General features: G+C 35.5%; 1 pseudogene; it reads right to left on the minus strand.

Annotated features, from left to right (window-relative positions):
* Positions 1 to 324: 324 nt before the first annotated feature.
* On the minus strand, positions 325 to 1525 carry LOC133081968 (nucleophosmin-like; annotated as a pseudogene).
* Positions 1526 to 19285: the final 17760 nt, after the last annotated feature.

Consider the following 19285-nt stretch of genomic DNA (forward strand, 5'->3'; position numbering starts at 1 on the left):
AGAATAACAAATTTGACCTAATTTACACACATAGACCAATACAACCTACAATTGCAGAATATAAATTCTTTTCAAGGCAAATGGGACATTTGCTAAAATTGACCTTCTACTAGGTCCATTAACCAAGTATCAATGAATTTCAAAGTATTGGAATAGTTCAGAATATGTTCTCTGATGACAGATGAATAATAAAGCTAAGAATTAATAACAAATAGATAACAACAAGAAAATCTCAAAGTGGAAATTAATCAGTACATTTCTCATGAGTAAAAACAGAAAATCAAATTTAGCATTATTTTTTTTCTTTTTTTTTTTTTTACTGTATTAAAATACTGAGTTTATTTCACATGTATATTTTTGTCTCCCCACCATTTCCATTTGTCTGACCACCACTACTACTATGTCCTATCATAACATTCCATACATACTTAAAACCAAGCAAAGGGTAGAGTTCCAACTTTAAAAACTAAACAGGCATTTTGGACAACACATTCTTGGCAATGGAACCTGGACAACATTTATCAGACACGGTAGGGAAAGTTCTCACTCTGCATTATAAAAAGGACAGCCAGATATCAACTGTTACAGAAATGAAATAAGACGGAAAAATTTAACAAACTGTTTAAACTATTTTCTTAAAGAGACCTCCTCCACTGCAGAGATCTTGAATAGCCTCCTGGTCAGTCATCCGGAAACAATTCTTCACATAATTGATGAATTTGGCTTCCACTTTAGGAAGGGAACCACCTTTTTCTATACTTGCTTGCATTTTTGCTTTAATGTCTTCTACAGAGCTAGGTCCTTTCGGTGTTTTAGGAGTTTTTTCCTGTTTTTTGAAGGATTCTTGACCTTTTGATCTTGGTGTTGATGGTTTTGAGTCTTTTCCATTCTGGTTTGATTTTTGTGCATTTTTGGCTGGAGTATCTCGTACTTATTTCTTTACTGGAGCTTTTTCTTCAGCTTCCTCATCATCAAAGTCATCATCATCATCATCTTCATCATCATCGTCGTCGTCATCGTCATCGTCATCATCATCATCTTCAGCAGCAGCAAGTTTCACTTTTTTCTGTGGAACCTTGCTACCACTTCCAGGGGCAGAACGCTTTCCAGATATACTTAGGAGTTTCACATCCTCCTCCTCTTCATCTTCTGACTCTGCATCTTCCTCCACAGCTACTAAGTGCTGTCCGCTAATATGCACAGGCCCTGAACCACACTTCAACTGTAAGACCACAGGTGGTGTTATTTCAAAGCCCCCAAGGGAAACCGTTGGCTGCACAGACATTTTCAAAGTTGCCAGTGTTACTTTAATTGGACTGCCTTCATAATTCATCGCCTCTGCTTCGACAATGTGCAATTCATCCTTTGCGCCAGCCCCTAAACTGACCATTCTTAAAGATAACTGGTGCTCATTTTCATCATTATCCACCTTAAAGTGATAATCTTTGTCGGCCTTTAGTTCACAACCAAAAAGATAGTTCTGGGGCCTCAGGGGGCTCATGTCCCTGTCCATCGAATCTTCCATGGGTTGGTGGCACGCACTTCGGTGGGAGAGAAAGTGGAAGGAGATAAAAGACTACCGTTCGAAGGAACAGTCGCACAGGACGGAATCAGACCAGGGAAAAAGCTAGCATTATTTTTAATTGAGTGATAATGAAAACACAGCATATGAAAACCTGTGGGATGCAGCTATCTGTGCTTAGTAAGAAATTCTATATCCTTAAATGCATATATTAGAAAAGAAGAAAGGCTGAAAAATATTGATGATCTAAGTTTGCTTGTCAATACATTTTGGAGAAAACACCAACAAAAATCTTAAGGCACAATTCTTAAGGCAGGAAATAAGAATAGAAACTAATGAAAGAGAAATGAAACACACAAAAGAAAGAAACAGACAAAATTTTAGTCTAGGTACATACTAATAAAATCAAAACCCTCTAACAAAATTGATCAAGATAAAAAGAGAAGACACAAAGTAAATGTCAGGGGTAAAAGAACAACAGTACATATTCTACAGATTTTAAAAAAGAGAATAAAAGGATAATATGAACAATTTCATACCATTAAATTTAAGAATTTAGATTAAGTGCATGAATTTATTAAAAAACAACTTACCAAAAGGGAAAAAAGAAGAAATAGAAAATCTGAACAGTCCCATATCTATTAAATGAATTGAATTGCAAGTGAAAATAATGCAATATATCCACTTCGGTGATGACAGCGGGAGGACCTATGAAGACCCACTTGAGAGCTAAATGAACAGAGCAGGAAAAAACTATAAAAACATTTAATGTCTCTAGAAATTGTCCTAAGGGAAAACAGCAAATGAAGAAACATTTATTTCAAAAAATCTACTAAAACTTGGTAAAAATAGCAAGGATTTCTGGCATTTGAATCAGGACCTGCTCCCTCCTTCCTTTCTGTCCCTAGCTCAGCTTAAAGGAAACTCTACTCTGGACAGGCGTGGCCAGGAAGGCAGGATTCCCTTTCCCCTCAGCTCCCAATCAAGGCTTATGATATCTTCACTGAGAGGGCAGGCCACCAGCATTTCTCATTCCCTCCAAATCAGAGTTGAAAGGCTAAGTTCTTGGTGAGTATGGCCAAGAGGTCATGGATTCCCTTCTTCTAACCAGTCACTACCCATAGGGCAAAGGCTCTACCCAACAGTGGCAGACCAAGAATATAGTGGTCCTGATTGCTCTCACTCCAGCTTGCTCTTAGAGCAGAGGTTCCAAGCTAGGAGAAACAAGCCAAAAAACCGAAGAGCCTACTGCCCTGCCTAGAGTAGCAGCTCAGAGTCTTTGCCCAGAGAAGGAAGCAGTCCTTAAAAACAGAGGGCTCCTAAGTTCTCCCCAAAAGGACTGGCTTAATGTGAAACATAGTCTGGGGAAGATCAAGCTTAAAGGTACTCTAGAAAACAATATCTTCCCTTAATTAAGAACAACAAGTTAAATCATAGGCCAGCTGGTACACCAGAGAGAATCAGGGAAAGAGTTAGTAAAGAAGAATCCATATATACAATGGAATATTACTCAGCCATAAAAAGGAACGAAATTGAGTCATTAGTTGAGATGTGGATGGATCTAGAGACTGTCATACAGAGTGAAGTAAGTCAGAAAGAGAAAAACAAATATCGTATATTAACGCATGTATGTGGAACCTAGAAAAATGGTACAGATGAACTGGGTTGCAGGGCAGAATTTGAGACACAGATGTAGAGAACAAACGTATGGACACCAAGGGGGGAAAACTGCGGTGGTGTGGGGATGGTGGTGTGCTGAATTGGGCGATTGGGATTGACATGTATACAGTGATGTGTATAAAATTGATGACTGATTAAAAAAAAAAAAAGAAGAATCTGCTGGGGGTCAGAATAAACATCAAAGACTGGCCTCAAAAACTACTCCTGACTGAATTTAATTTGATCAGACTGTTCAGCATATTATGCCCCAAGGCTTTGTTGAAAACAACAGAGCACTCAGTCTATAATTAGTGGAGCCTAACAGGCCAAGTGTAATACCAAATGAAGCAGACAGTTTAATACCGAGATTAAAGAAAGAGACAGTCAAAAAGAGTGTTGGTAAAAACCAACTGTAATCCTAGGATACCTGTGCATGTCCCCAAGTTTGCACCATCTGAGGAGTGACACCAGAAGGTTCACATAGTAGGGAAAATGGGCCAAGTCACAAGACAAATGAGTAAACAACAACCAAAGCAAGGAGTAGGAAAAAGGGGGAGGTGAATCAGTATCCAAAGATGTAAAAATAAATTAAACTATACAGATTTCAACAAAAATTACAATATATGCTGTCAAAGAAAAATTGCACTGGACAGAGTTAAATATCAAAGGAAGACATTTTTCTTGAGATTGAACTCAACTATAAATACAACAATGACAGCAGGGGATTTATAATCAAAATGTAGGGAGAGGGAGTCACTAGATTAAAAATTAACAAAAGTAACTTGATTAGATATCAAGAGTGAGGGGAAGAGGAACTTAATTGAATTTGAAGTATGGGAGGATTCTTGCTAAACTGGCTTAGCAGGATTCTTGCTAGAACTGGGCTCAGCAGGATTCTTTACTAAAACTGTTCTTGACAGCCCAGTCAAGAAAACTCAAAGGATCCCGATTAGACGCAAGAGGGAGGGGATATGGGGATATATGTATACGTATATCTCATTCACTTTGTGATACAGCAGAAACTAACACACCATTGTAAAGCAACTATACTCAAATAAAGATGTTAAAAAAAAAAGAAGGGAGTCCTTGTCGGTACAAAGAAACAGGCATATGAGACCCACATACAGGAAAGAGGACCAAAAAAGGTATAACACATACAGAAAGAAATGGTAGAAGCCCTTCCTTATCAGTAATTACTTGAAAGGTAAATGAATTAAACTCTCTAATCAAAGAGCAGAGATTGGCAGGATGGATAAAAACCATGATCTAACTATATGCTGTCTACAAGAGACTCACTTTAGGTTCAAAGACATATATAGATTGAAAAGATAGTAAAACATATTTCATGCAAATAATAACCAAAAGATAGCTGTATATCTATAGGATTATTAAACAAAATAGACTTTAAGATAAAAAAAGTTACAAGATACAAAGGACATTATATATTGATAAAAAGTTAAATTCATCAATAAGATATAAAAATTATAGGCATATATGTATGAAACAACAGAAGCCCAGAATATATGAAGCAAACATGACAGAATTGAAGGGAGAAATAGGCAGTTCTAGACTAATACTTGGAGACTTCAACACCCCAGTTTCAGTAATGGATATCACATCTAGACAAAAGACCAATAAGGTTAGAGGTCTTAAACAACTCTATAACTCTATAAACTAACTAGACCTAGCAAACATATAGAACATGACACACAACAACAGCAGAATAAACATTCTTCTTAAGTGCACATGGAACATACTCGAGGATAGGACTTCATTTAGGCCACAAAACAAGTCTCAATACATTTGAAAAGATTAGGGTAATACAAAGTATCTTCTCTGGCCACAATTCAATGTAAAAAGAACTCCTACAACTCAACAAGAAGACAAGCAAATTAAGAATGGTGAAAGGACTTGAATCTCCAAAGAAGATATAATAACGAGTGACCTATAAGCACATGAAAAGGTATTCAACATCATTTAACACAGCAAAATACAAAGTAAAAGTAAAATGAGATACCACTTCACACCCACTAGGATATCTATAATAATAAAAAAAAAGGAAAATAACAGGTCTTGGCAAGGATGTGGAGAATTGGAACACTTGAGCATTGCTGGTGGGAATGTAAAATAGTGAAGCTGCTATGGAAAACCTTTGGCAGTTCCTCAAAAAGTTAAACATAGAATTACCATATGACTCAGTAATTCCATTCTTAGGTATATCCCTAAGAAAATTGAAAACAAGGACACAAACATATACTTGTTCATGAATGTTCGTTGCAGCATTATTCACAACAGGTAAAAGGTGGAAACAATTCAAGTTCCCACCAAGAGATGAATGTGTAAACAAAATGTAGTATATGCATACTATTGAATATTATTCATCCATAAAATGAAGCTCTGAAGCATGCTAACAACATGGATGAATTTTCAAAACATCATGCTAAATGCAATAAGCCAGACACAAAAGGACAATATTGTATGATTCCACGAATATAAAATATTCTAAAATAGACAAGTTAGTTGAGCTGGACGGTAGATTGGGGATTACCAGGGATGGGGGGAAGGAGGGAAATGGGGAGTTATTGCTTAATGGGTACAGAGTTTCTGCTTTAATTGATGAAATAGTTTTAGAAATAGATAGGAGTGATGGTTGCACAACATTGTAAATGTAATTAATGCCACTGATTTGTACACTTAAAATGGTTTAAATGAAAAGTTTTATTTTATATATGTTTTACCAAAATAAAACCCAAAAACTACAGGGATGACATGATCTGAAAATCCGTTGTTACTATGTTGCTTCTCTCAGTATTCAACCTGTTGATTGAATTCTTATTAGGATTCACTTTCGGCCATTAGCTCTCTTAGGTGCTTTACTTAATTTGTGTTTATTTCTTAGAGAAAACTGAAGTAAACAGTGAACGTCAGTTTTAAATGAGACTAGAATAAGATTTTACTTGAAACAAAAATCAATTCTATTTCTATTTCGCATCAATGAGCACACTGAAAATAAAATTAAGAAAAAATCCATTTAAAATAGCATCAAAAAGAATAAAATATGTTGGAATAAATTTGAAAAAAGTGCAAACTTGTACTCTGAAAACTACAAAATATTTTTGAAAGAAATTTCAATACAATTTTTATCAAAATCCTGCTACCATTTTGTATAAATTGATAAACGATCCTAAAATTCATATGGAAATTAATGGGATCCCAAATAATGAAAACAGTCTTGAAAAAGACCAAAGCAGGAGAAGTCCACTTTATGATTTCAAAACTCTCTACAAAGCTACATAATCAAGACAATGTGATACTAGCATAAGGATAGACATAAAGATCTATGGGACAGAATTGAAGATCCAAACATAAACCCATATATTGATGGTCAATTGATTTTAGATAAGAGTGCCAGAGTGCCAAGACTATTCAATGGGGGGCGGGGGGAACAGTGTTTTTTTTTTTTTTTGAGGTGAGGTTTATTTATTTATTTATTTTTGACGGATGGATGTCCAGTTGTTCTAACACCATTTGCTGAAAGGACTATTCTTTCTTCATTCGCACCTTTGTCAAAAATCAATTGATCATATTTGTGTGGGACTATTTCTGGACTCTTTATTCTGTTTCAGTGATCTATTATCTTTCTCTTACCAATACCACACTGTCTTGATTACTGTAGCTTTGCATTAAGTCTTAAAATCACATAGTGTGATTTCTCCAACTTTTTTTCATAATTGTTTTGGCTATTCTAGTTCCTTTACCTTTCCATTTAAATTTTAGAATCAACTTGTCTATTTTTATTTAAAAAGTTCTTCTGGCATTTCGATTGGATTTGCATTTAATTTATAGATCAATTTGGAGAGAACTGACATCTTTACAATGTTTAGTCTTCCAATCTATGAATATAGTATGGGAACGGTCTTTTTAACAAACAGTGCTTGGAGAACAGATATCTAGAAGAATGAAGTTGGATACTTACCTCACACCATATATAAAATTTAGCTCAAAATAGACCGAAGACCTAAATGTAAAAGCCGAAACAATAAAACTCCTAGAAGAAAACAAAGATGTACATCTTTGTGACCTTGGACTAGGCAATAGTTCTTTAGATATGATCTCTAAAGCACAAGGATCAAATGAAAAAATAGGCAAACAGGACATCATCAAAATGAAACTTTTGTACTTCAAAGACAATCAGAATGTGAATAAACAACCCACTCATTTATAATAAAAAAAAACCTCCTATTCAACTAAAAACAGTAGGTAACTTCCTTAATGTGATAAATAGAACCTTAAATAATAATTAATAAACCTTCAACAACCCTGATACTTTAATGGTACAAAATGGAGGGTTTACCCCTTGATAGCATGGTGGAGACAAAGATTCCTTTCATCACTTCTACTAAAAAAATGCGTTGTAAGTCATAGCCTATACAGTAAGGTAAGAAAAAATGTTTAAGAATTGAAAAGGAAGAAATAAAGCTGTCATTATTTGCAGGCAACATGATTGTTATATACAAAATCCAAAAGAATCTACAGACATAATATATACATTAATAAGTAAATTTAGCAAGTAGCTGGGTGCAATGTCAATATTCAACATTGAATTGTATTTCTATGTATCATTAACAAACAATTAAAGAAACAAAAATTTACCATTTACAATTGTGTAAGAGAATATTAAATACTTGGGAGTAAATCTAACAAAGATGTGCAAGACCTCTACACAGTAAACTACAAAATATTATTGAGAGAACTTAATGAATACTTATGTAAATGAATACATAAATGCATAAATAGACAAAATGTGACAAACTCCTCAAATTGATGTATCCCAATGGAAATAACAATATTTACAAAACATCCAGCTATATCAAAAATAAAAAATAATCAAAGAAAACTTTGATCCTCTTTCCTAATCTATTTTTCATCTCTTATCACAAGTAGCTGATTTTGTCCATATTTCCTCAATTTAAATTTTTGAAAACAAAAATTTTATTTCACCAGCTTATCCCCAACCACACTTACAAAAAACGTTAGTCATTTTTATGTTTATTTTACTCATTTAAAAATATTTTATATTTCCTTGAACCAAAAACATCCTCAATTGTAAGCTGCATCACTTAATTTCAATACTCTTTTCAGGATAAACAATATAAGGGTAAACATTCCACGTAAAATACATTCCAACTTCAGAAATGCTAAAATATGAAAAACCTGCAAGCCTTAGAACTCATAAACAGAAGTTAATTATGTTCATTCTTTGAATACAATGTTCAAACAACAGTGAATAGTTTGATTTGTTTCTCTGTACCCTTTCTGTGTATTATTATAATTAATATTTTTGACATTATCTATAGGGTTTCACAACACTTATTTGCTCTTTCCATTCCTTTTCTTGTCTCCAGGACAACAGGGAGCTAGTACCTGAAAGACTTTATGGGACTAGAAATACTTCAACACAATTCAGTTGTTCATTATGGGAGGGCTATGTCACCAGTGAATGCCAGTCACCAATTTCCCTTCACTCTATCCCTACCCTCTTATTTCACTCTCCCCCCATCATCACATCACACATTTTTGTCTTTGCCAATCTGAGAGGTCAAAAGTGTTCTCTTCTCCTTGTGGCATTCATTTCCCTTTCTCTGTTTAACAGAAAGGGACTACAGTTTCCCTTATGGCTACTGGACATTGGCACAAGTTCTCTGACATATTTTTTTTCTTTCCTTTGCTCCCCAGGCATAGATCTCCTAAGTCCACTTCTTTCCTCAACATTCACTGATATTCATTTATCCTGTGTTTTGAAAATGCATGAAATTAATACAGAGCAGCGTGTCAAGATGGGATGAATAGACTTTAAGGAGGGATTTTTCTTTTTAATATTTTTTCTTTCTTTCCCCTTTTCCCATAAACTTCTCTTATTCTGATAATCAGAAAAGTTAATAAAGGTTTTTTTATTTGACAAAAGAAAACATTCAAGGTAGGAAAAAAATACGTTTCCTAAAGAAAATTATTTGTTTCAGTAGAAATACAACGTTACCTTTATTGCACTAATTTGTACCAAGTACAAAGTGTGTTTGTTTGGCTACATACATAATGAAAGTTTTCAGCGTTTTAAAATAGATGCTTCTGATCTGGAGCATGAGTATACTGTCCCCTTCACCCACACCCCACCCTAGTTCATTGGGCCTTTCAACCATCCTCCTATTCAAGGGGCCACAAAGACCAGAGTTTACCATTCTCTGATTACCAGGAAAGCTCTGTACTACCGCCTCTATCCTCGCTAGGCCTGCCTGTTCTCTGCCTTTATTCACAGTGCCCAGGTGGAAGCTGCCCTGGACCCTGTCTACTCTCTCCCACATGGATTATGCAGTCTGCTGCACCTTTCACCCCCAAATTACCATTTCTAGAGCCCTGGGAGGAGCCTAGGCTTACTGAAGTGTTGCTTCCTACCGGACCATCTTCCCAGTGGCCTCTCAACCAGACAGGTCATTTTCCAAGGAACTCTTACCTTCTGACCAGATTGATTAACCTAGACTGGGTACTCTCACTGGAGAAGTCTGTAGACTACCCAAAATTGCATCCAAGTTCCCTCTGAGTGTGTGTGTGTGTGTGTGCGCACGTGTGCACACATGTTATAAGCAGGGTTATATGCACTTTTGTAGGGAGGTCGTTCTAGTCAAAATATGTAGATATGAGGTCCATGGAGGTTATATAACATGCTTAAGTTCACACAGCTAAATGAAGAGTCAGATCTGGTATTTATATCCAGGTTGTTGGACTACATGGCATGTGGTCCTAGACATTAAGTTCTGTTGCCTCCCAAATGGTGTTTCTTAAGATCCTGTTATATTTTCACTTCTCTGTTTACAGTGTATCAAACAGCCCCACCTGGATATCCCATAGACATCTCAAACTCAATCTATCCAAATATGATCTTGCCATCTTCCCCTTGCCCTTATAACTTTCCTTACCTGATTCCTCCTCCTTTTCTCATGAACCCTATGGTGATTGGTGCCAACATACAAACAATAACTTCTCTCTCATCCCATACAATCAATCAATCCACAAGTCCTGGAGAATGTAACATTTGGGGGGATATGATTCCATTTGTGTATAATTTTTTTAAAGTAATATTAAAAAGCATTTTTTAAAAGAAAAATTTTAGGGCTTCCCTGGTGGCGCAGTGGTTGAGAATCTGCCTGCTAATGCAGGGGACACGGGTTCGAGCCCTGGTCTGGGAAGATCCCACATGCCACGGAACAACTGGGCCCGTGAGCCACAATTACTGAGCCTGCGCGTCTGGAGCCTGTGCTCCGCAACAAGAGAGGCCGCGATAGTGAGAGGCCCGCGCACCGCGATGAAGAGTGGCCCCCGCTTGCCACAACTAGAGAAAGCCCTCGCACAGAAACGAAGACCCAACACAGCCATAAATAAATAAATAAATAAATAATTAAAAAGAATTAAATCTTAAAAAAAATGCTGACTTCCATCTTAAAAAAAAAAAGAAAAATTTTAGTTCACAACAAAATTGAGAGGAAGGTACAGAGATTTCCCATATACCCCTTGCATAGCCCCCATCTTTATCAACATTACTCAACAGAATGGTATATTTGTTACAATTCATGAACCTAAATCAACACGTCAAAATTACCCAAAGCCCATAGTTTACCTTAGCGTTCACTCTTGGTGTTGTGCATTTTATTGGTTCAGAAAAGTGTATAACATCTATCATTATAGTATCATACAGAGTATTTTCACTGCCCCAGAAATCCTCTGTGCTCCACCTATTCGTACCCACCCCCAACCCTTGGCAACCACTGATTTTTTTACTGTCTCCATAGTTTTGTCTTTTCCAAAATGTCATGTATATAGTTGGAATCATATAGTATGTAGCCTTTTCAGATTGGCTTTCTTTCACTTAGTAATATGCATTTAAGTTTCCTCCATGTCTTCATGGCTTGATAGCTCATTCCTTTTCAGCGCTGAAAAATATTCCACTGTCTGGATGTACCACAGTTTATTTATCCATTCATCTAGTAAAAGTCATCTTGGTTGCTTCCAGGTTTTGGCAATTATGAAAAAAACTTCTACAAACATCTGTGTGCAGGTTTTTGTGTGGACATAAGTTTTCAGCTCCTTTGGGTACATATTAAGGAGCATGATTGCTGGATCATATGGTAAGAGGATGTTTACTTTCATAAGAAATTGCCAAACAGTCTTCCAAAATGGTTAAACCACTTTTCAGCCCCACCAGCAATGAATGAGAGTTCCTGTTGCTCCACTTCCTTGCCAGCATTTGGTGTTGTCAGAGTTCTGGATTTTGGTCATTCTAATAAATGTGTAGTGTATCTCATTGTTGTTTTAATTTGCATTTCCATGATGACATATGATGTGGAGCATCTTTTTATATGCTTACTTCCCATCTGTATCTCTTCTTTGGTGAGGTGTCTGTTAAAGTCTTTGGCCCATTTTTTAATCAGGTTTTTGTTTTCTTATTGTTGAATTTTAAGGGTTCTTTGTATATTTTGGATAATGGTCCCTTCTCAGATGTGTCTTCTGCAAATGTTCTCTCCCAGTCTGTGGCTTGTCTTCTCATTCCCTTGAATTGTCTTTTGCAGAGCAGAAGTTTTTCATTTTAATTAACTCCATCTAGTCAAGTATTTCTTCCATGTATCATGGTTTTGATATCATATCTAAAAAGTCATTGCCATGCCCAAGGTCACCTAAGTTTTCTCCTATGTAACCTTCTAGTAGTTTGATAATTTTGCATTTTACATTTAGGTCTGTGATCCATTTTGAGTTAATTTTTATGAAGGGTGTAAGGTCTGTGTCTACAGTCATTCTTTTGCATGTAGATGTCCAGTTGTCCCAGCACCATATTTTGAAAAGACCATCTTTGCTCTATTGTATTGCCTTTGCTCCTTTCTCAAAGGTCAGTTGACTCTATTTATGTGGTTCTATTTCTGAGCTCTCTATTCTGTTCCATTGATCTATTCTTCTATTCTTTTGCAAATACCACACTATCACGATTACTGTAGATTTATGGTAAGTTTTGCATTTGGGTTGTAGTGCCAGTCCTCCAATTTCATTGTTCCTCAATATTGTGGTGGCTATTCTGGGTCTTTTACCCCTCCATATAAACCTTAGAATATTTTGTGATGTCCACCAAATAATTTGCTGGGATTTTGATTGAGATCTAACTTTTTTTTTTTAATTTTTATTTATTTGTTTATTTATTTATGGCTGTGTTGGGTCTTCGTTTCTGTGCGAGGGCCCTCCCCAGTTGCGGCAAGCGGGGGCCACTCTTCATCGCGGTGCGCGGGCCTCTCACCATCGTGGCCTCTCCTGTTGCGGAGCACAGGCTCCAGATGTGCAGGCTCAGCAATTGTGGCCCACGGGCCCAGTCGCTCCGCGGCATGTGGGATCCTCCCAGACCAGGGCTCGAACCCGTGTCCCCTGCACTGGCAGGCAGACTCTCAACCACTGCGCCACCAGGGAAGCCCCGGAGCTAACTTTTTAATATGCCTCTAGAACTAGTTTTTCTATCCAACTCTTCTACCACTACACACATTTAAGCTACCACCATGTTTCCTGTCTAAATAAATAATGCCAACATACTTTTAAATGCCAAATCAGAAACGTGGGTATTATCCTTTCCTTTTATTCCCTCACTTCCCTCAATCTCATCAATGACCAATTCCTTGAGAATTCAGCCTTCTAATTATCTTTCGCCTCTGCCTACTTTTTCCCAAACCTACTGCCTGTTATTGCCATGGTTCAGGTTCAAGATACCCAGTTATATTTTTCCTGGAATACCGTGAAAGTTTACTTGCTGGCATTCCTACATCATATATTGTTCCTGTTTAATGGATTCATTTTTTTCAAATATGAAATCTTATAAAATCACTGCTATTTAGTATCTTATTTCTTCTTCCTCCCATAGTCTTGTGAGATAGGTACTTTTAAGAGGATGATGTAGTGGGGTAGAAACCTCTACCTTCTCCAGGATAAAAAGGAACTTTGAGTTACTTATTTACATATAAGTTTTTAGCAGCTCACAGCCTTGTTACCATGGAATGCTGAGAGGATAGACAATAAGTACACCTTTGGATTATTTAGAAGATAGGAGTCCAAGATCTTATGTGGGACAACTACTGTAAAAAATGAAAATTATGCATAAATTCCTTTATATAAATTAATTTCAATTTCAATTCAAATTACAAGGAATCTGTTTTGGAACTTGAAAATGTTGCTCAAAAATTCCTCTGAATTATAAATACGCATACACAAATTACAAATATACATATACATACAAATACACAAATTGATGAAAACAAATAATAAAAGCAAACTGTACTGCCAGATAAATTAACAATAAATTTTTAAAAGTGACTGCCCAAGAATAAAGAAAATAGCTAGGGAATAGCATTTGAAAGTTGACACAGATCTAGAAACAACTTGGCTTTTAGAATGTAATAAAGATAGCCTTTCAAATCCATATGGTCCTCAGTCCCAGACTTCTCAGCCTGAAGGACAGAAGTTCACTGCCATTCTCATCCTCATCAGGGGGTGTCATTAAGTGAACCTACATATATGCATTATATAGTATGGCCATTAAAATGTGAATGTGTAGAAGCTGATAAACTGGTCTCATCAATTCATAAGAAGGACACACAGAATGATAAGTAGATTGGGTGCTAGAATCCCAGCCTTGACACACTCCAGCGTTAAAAAGTATTACATAAAAACTTTGAACCTCAGTTTCTTTATCTGTAAAATTAGCATAACATCTATAACATAGTTTTAAGTCCATGGATCTAAATGTAGAAAACACTAACGCAAAGCACTTTATTTCTAACATTGAGATAGGTTTAAGAGGACACAACTGACCTGTTGGAAATGGTGTTCTGGCTAAGTAGGTAAAACACATTGACATGAGCATATTTAGAGAACGATTATGGACTAAAATGTGAAGGTCAAAAACAGTTTAGAGAAAGTGGCAGTCTTCAAGAGCTGGGGTAGTCTGAAAAGACTACAGATCAAAAAGGTTTTTAACACAGTCCTGGTGATGTGAGGGGAATAGACAGCCTTATGCATTGCTGATGCTACTGTAAATTGGTACAAACTCTTAGGAGCAAAATTTGGAAATATTTCTAATAATTAAAATGCATATAATTTTTTATTGAAGTGAAACTCACATAAAATAAAATTAACTATCTTAAGTGTACAATTCAGTGACATTTAGTATACTCACAAAGTTGCACAACTGTTACTTCTATTTAGTTCCCAAACATTTTCATTACTCCCAAAGGATACCCTGTACCCATTAAACAGTCACTCCCCATTCTGCCCTGTCCCCAGCCCTGGCAACAACTAATTTGTTTTTTGTCTTTATGTATTTACATATTTTGACATTTCATACAAATGGCATCATACAATATGTGACCTTTTATGTTTGGCTTCTTTCACTTGGCATAATGTTTTCAAGATTCATCCACGTTGTAGAATGTATCAGTACTTCATTCCTTTTTAGGAGTGAGTAATAGTCCATTGTATGGGCATAACAGATTTTGTTTATCAACTCATCATTTGATGGATATCTGGGTTGTTTCCACCTTTAGGCTATTGTGAATAGTGTTGCTACGAACATATCTGTACAGCAGTTTGTCTGAGTACCTATTTTAAATTCTTTGGGGTTCATTTCTAGGAGTGGAATTATTGGATCATACAGTAATTCTGTTTAACTTTTTGAAGAACTGGCAAACATTTTTTCTACAGGGGCTGTAACATTTTACATTCCCACCTGCAATCTATAAGGATTACAATTTCTTCATGTCCTTACCAACACTTGTTATTTTCAGTTTTACGGACTAGAGTCATCCTAGTGGGTGTAAGTGGTATCTCATTGTGGTTTTGATTTCCATTTCTCTAATGACTAATAACGTTGAACATATTTTAATGTTACTTTTGACCAACTGTATATCTTTTTTGGAGAAAAGTCTACATTAAAGTCCTTTGCTAATTTTTTAATTGAGTTGTTTGTCTTTTTGTTGTTGAGTTGCAGGAGTTCTTTATATATTCTAGATACTAGACCCTTACCAGATATATGATTTATAAATATTTCTTCCATTCTGTAAGTTGCCTTTTCACTTTCTTGGTAGTGTCCTTTGATGCACAAATGTTTTTAATTTTGATGACGTGCAATTTATCTATTTTTTTTTTTTTGCTCATGCTTTTGGTGTAATTTTTAAGAATCCATTGCCAAATACAAGGTTATGAAGATTTGTTCCTATGTTTTGTTCCAAAAGTTTTATGATTTTAGCTCCTATATTTAGGTCTGTAGTCCAGTTTGAGTTTATTTTTGGATATAATGTGAGTTGGGGTCTAACTTCCCTCTTGTGCATGTGGATATTCAGTTGTTTCATCACTACTTGTGGAACAGCTTATTCTTTCTCCAATTGAATGGACTTGTCACCCTTGTCAAAAATCAATTGACCATAGACATATTTCTGGACCCTCGGTTCTATTCCATTTATCTATATATTTATCCTTATGACAGTACTACACTCTTCTGATTTCTATAAATTTGTAGGGTTTTGAAATAAGAAAGCGTGAGTCTTTTTACTTTGTTTTTTTGCCCAAGGTTTCTTTTTTACCTATTTGGGATTTCTTGCAATTCCATATGAATTTTACTATTAGCTTTTCCATTTCTGGAAAATAGATTGTTCTTGTTTTGATAGGAATCACATTGAATCTGTAGATTGCTTTGGGAATTATTGCCACCTTAACAATATTAGGTCTTCTAATTCATGAACATGGGGTATCTTTCCATTTACTTAGGTCTTATTTAATTACTTTCAGTAGTTTTTTAATTTTCAGTGTACATATATTGAACTTCCTTGGTTAAATTTATTCCTAAGTATTCTGGTCTTTTTCATGCTTTTGTACATAGAATTGTTCTCTTAATTTCATTTTTGGATTGCTCATTGCTAGTATATAGAAATACAACAGAATTTGGATGGCTGATCTTGTGTCTTGCAATTTGCCAAGTTCATCTATTAGCTCTAGTAGCCTTCTTGTATATTCTTTGGGATTTACTATATATAGTATCACACCACCTGCAAATAAAGATACTTCTTTTTCAATTTGGATTTGATTAATGTCTTTTTCTTGCTTAATTTCTCTGGCTAGAACTTTCAGTACAATATTGATGAAAGCAGGCATCCTTGTCTTATTCCTGATCTTACATGGAAAGATTTCAGTCTTTCACTGTTGAGTATTATTTAGCATTGAGTTTCTCATAAATGCCCTTTATCATGTAAGACAATCCTCTTATATTCTTAGTTTGTTAAGTGTTTGTATTACAAAACAGTGTTGGAGTTTGTCAAATGCTTTCTTTTGCATAAATTGAGATGATGTGGTTTCTTCCTTTCTTATATTAATGTAATATGTATTACATCAATTGATTTTCATATATTGAATCACCCTTTCATTTTGTGCATAAATCCCAATTCATCATGATGTAAAATCCTTTCAATATTCTGCTGGCTTAGTTTGTTAGCATTTTGTTGAGGATTTTTGCATCAATATTCATCAGGACTTTTGAGGTGAGGTATATGTTTCTGGCATACACTATGGTAAATAAACAAACAAGTAAAATTATGCACATACCATATGACCCAGCACTTCCACTGCTTTGATTTACCTAGATATATATACACACATGCTCAGAAATGCATAGATGGAATTTTACTGTGGAACTGTTTGTAAGAGTCAAAATGTTGGAAATAGCCCAAGTCATCAAAAGGGAAAGGTCAAATAAACTATCCTCAAAAAAAAACTACATAGTCATTAAAAAGAATGAGATTCTTTATTGAAGCATCTCCAGGAATATTGTTAAGTAAAAAACAGTAGGACAGTAAATGTAATTTTATAACATTTAGTTAAAATGTATAACAGAAATATATAAATTTCTAGATGGATAGCTGTCAAGCTGTTAAGTGTTTAATTGCGGGGAGGGGTTTGAAATTGTGTTAAGGTGTAGTTAAAGCAGTATATTAAGATGAACTAGGCTATCTCAGTGACTTTAAATGGTTTATTACTCCTTCATGTCAGTTCAGTGAGAGTTATTGGCTCTACAGCATAGCTCTGCTCCATTGATTATTTGGGTATCTAGCCTGCATTCATCTCACAGTTATGTGTTCCAGATGGCACACATGGTTTCCAAGGTTACTGAAAAGAGTGTGGAGAGGTCACCCCGCAGTGTTTATAAGCCTTAGATGTGTCTTATATTACATTTGATGGCCCCAACATATGTGCAAGGGAGGCTGGGAAATGTAAAAGAACACGAAATTTTTTGGTTTTTTGGCCCCGCTGCCTGACTTGCTGGATCTTAGTTCCCCGACCAGGGATTGAACCCATGCCCTCTGCAGTGAAAGTGCAGAGTCCTAACCACTGGACAGCCAGGAAATTCCCAGAACACGTACTTTTTTTTTTTTTCAATACTTTGCAACAGTTACAATTCTTTCTACTTATCTTCCTTTTCTTTTTTTTTAAAATTTTATTTATTTATTTATTTATTTATTTATTTATTTATTTATTTATTTATTTATTTATTTATTTATTTATTTATTTATTTATTTATTTATTTATTTATTTATTTATTTATGGCTGTATTGGGTCTTCGTTTCTTTGCGAGGGCTTTCTCTCTAGTTGTGGCAAGTGGGGGCCACTCTTCACTGCGGTGCACGGGCCTCTCACTATCGCGGCCTCTCTTGTTGCGGAGCACAGGGTCCAGACGCGCAGGCTCAGTAGTTGTGGCTCACGGGCCCAGTTGCTCCGCGGCATGTGGGATCTTCCCAGACCAGGGATCGAACCCGTGTCTCCTGCATTGGCAGGCAGATTCTCAACCACTGTGCCACCAGGGAAGCCCCAACACGTAGTTTTTGATCAAGCAATCTTACTTTCCAGAATCTATTCTATAGAAATAAAAGCACCAGTAGATTGAATATCTGTACAAGCATGGTCATTGCAGACAGCAATTCTTTTAGTGGGCAAAATATAGAAATAGTTTGAATGTTAATTAACAGGGGAATGGTTTGAATAACATAAGTTATAGTCATACTAGAGAAAGTAGATTGATTTGCATTTGTATTTACTGACCTTTGGAAAGTCCTATAAGACTTCCAAGCTGAAATAAAGAGACACAAGGTAAATGTGTAACTCAAAGTCATATGAAGACATAAACAATAATGGTAAAGGTAGCTACATAGCTAAATAAAAAAGCAAGTAGTTTTGCATATTTGGTTTATAACTCCTCTTTTTCTTCTATGTGACTTAAAAGACAAATGCATAAAACAATAATTGTAAAGTTATGTTAATATGCACACTCACCATAGACCCTGTTTCAGGTGAGCTGTGCAGAAGGAGTCTTCTTGTAATCAGAGAGCCTACTGGTTTATAATTCATAATTAAGAGCTGCTGAAAGTCATAATGTAACATCATAATATTTAGTTAAAATGCAAAACAGAAATATATAAATTTCTAGATGGATATCCATAAAACTGAGAAGTATTTAATTGTGGGAAGGAGGTTGAAATTGGATGTGTGGTTAAAGCAGTATATTAAGATGAACTAGGTAATTCATTATTTGTGACAATAGCAACATAAAGATATATAATGTCTTTATTTAACAATTATTCCTGGAGAGGCTTCAATATAAGAATCTCATTCTTTTTAACTACCATGTAGTTTTCTTGGTATAGCTAGACCACAGTTTATTTGACCTTTCCCTTTTGATGACTTAGGCTATTTCCAATATTTTGGCTCTTACAATGTCACAATAAACATCCATCTAGGCGTTCTGTGCACATGTGTACATATATCTCTATTGTAATACAAAGCAGTGGAATTCTGGGTAATATGGTATGTGCATATTTTTATGGGTTTGTTTATGTTTTTCCTTTCCATTTGTAAAAGCTATTGGGGTATTAGAGATATTTTCCTGTTATCTGTTATGATATTGCAAATATTTTTCTCCCAGGCTATTTCTTGTTTTTGGATATTTAATATTTTTTTCCTTTACAACTTCTGGATTTTCTTTCA

The sequence above is a fragment of the Eubalaena glacialis genome, chromosome X (assembly GCF_028564815.1).
Source record: "Eubalaena glacialis isolate mEubGla1 chromosome X, mEubGla1.1.hap2.+ XY, whole genome shotgun sequence".
Lineage (NCBI taxonomy): Eukaryota > Metazoa > Chordata > Mammalia > Artiodactyla > Balaenidae > Eubalaena > Eubalaena glacialis.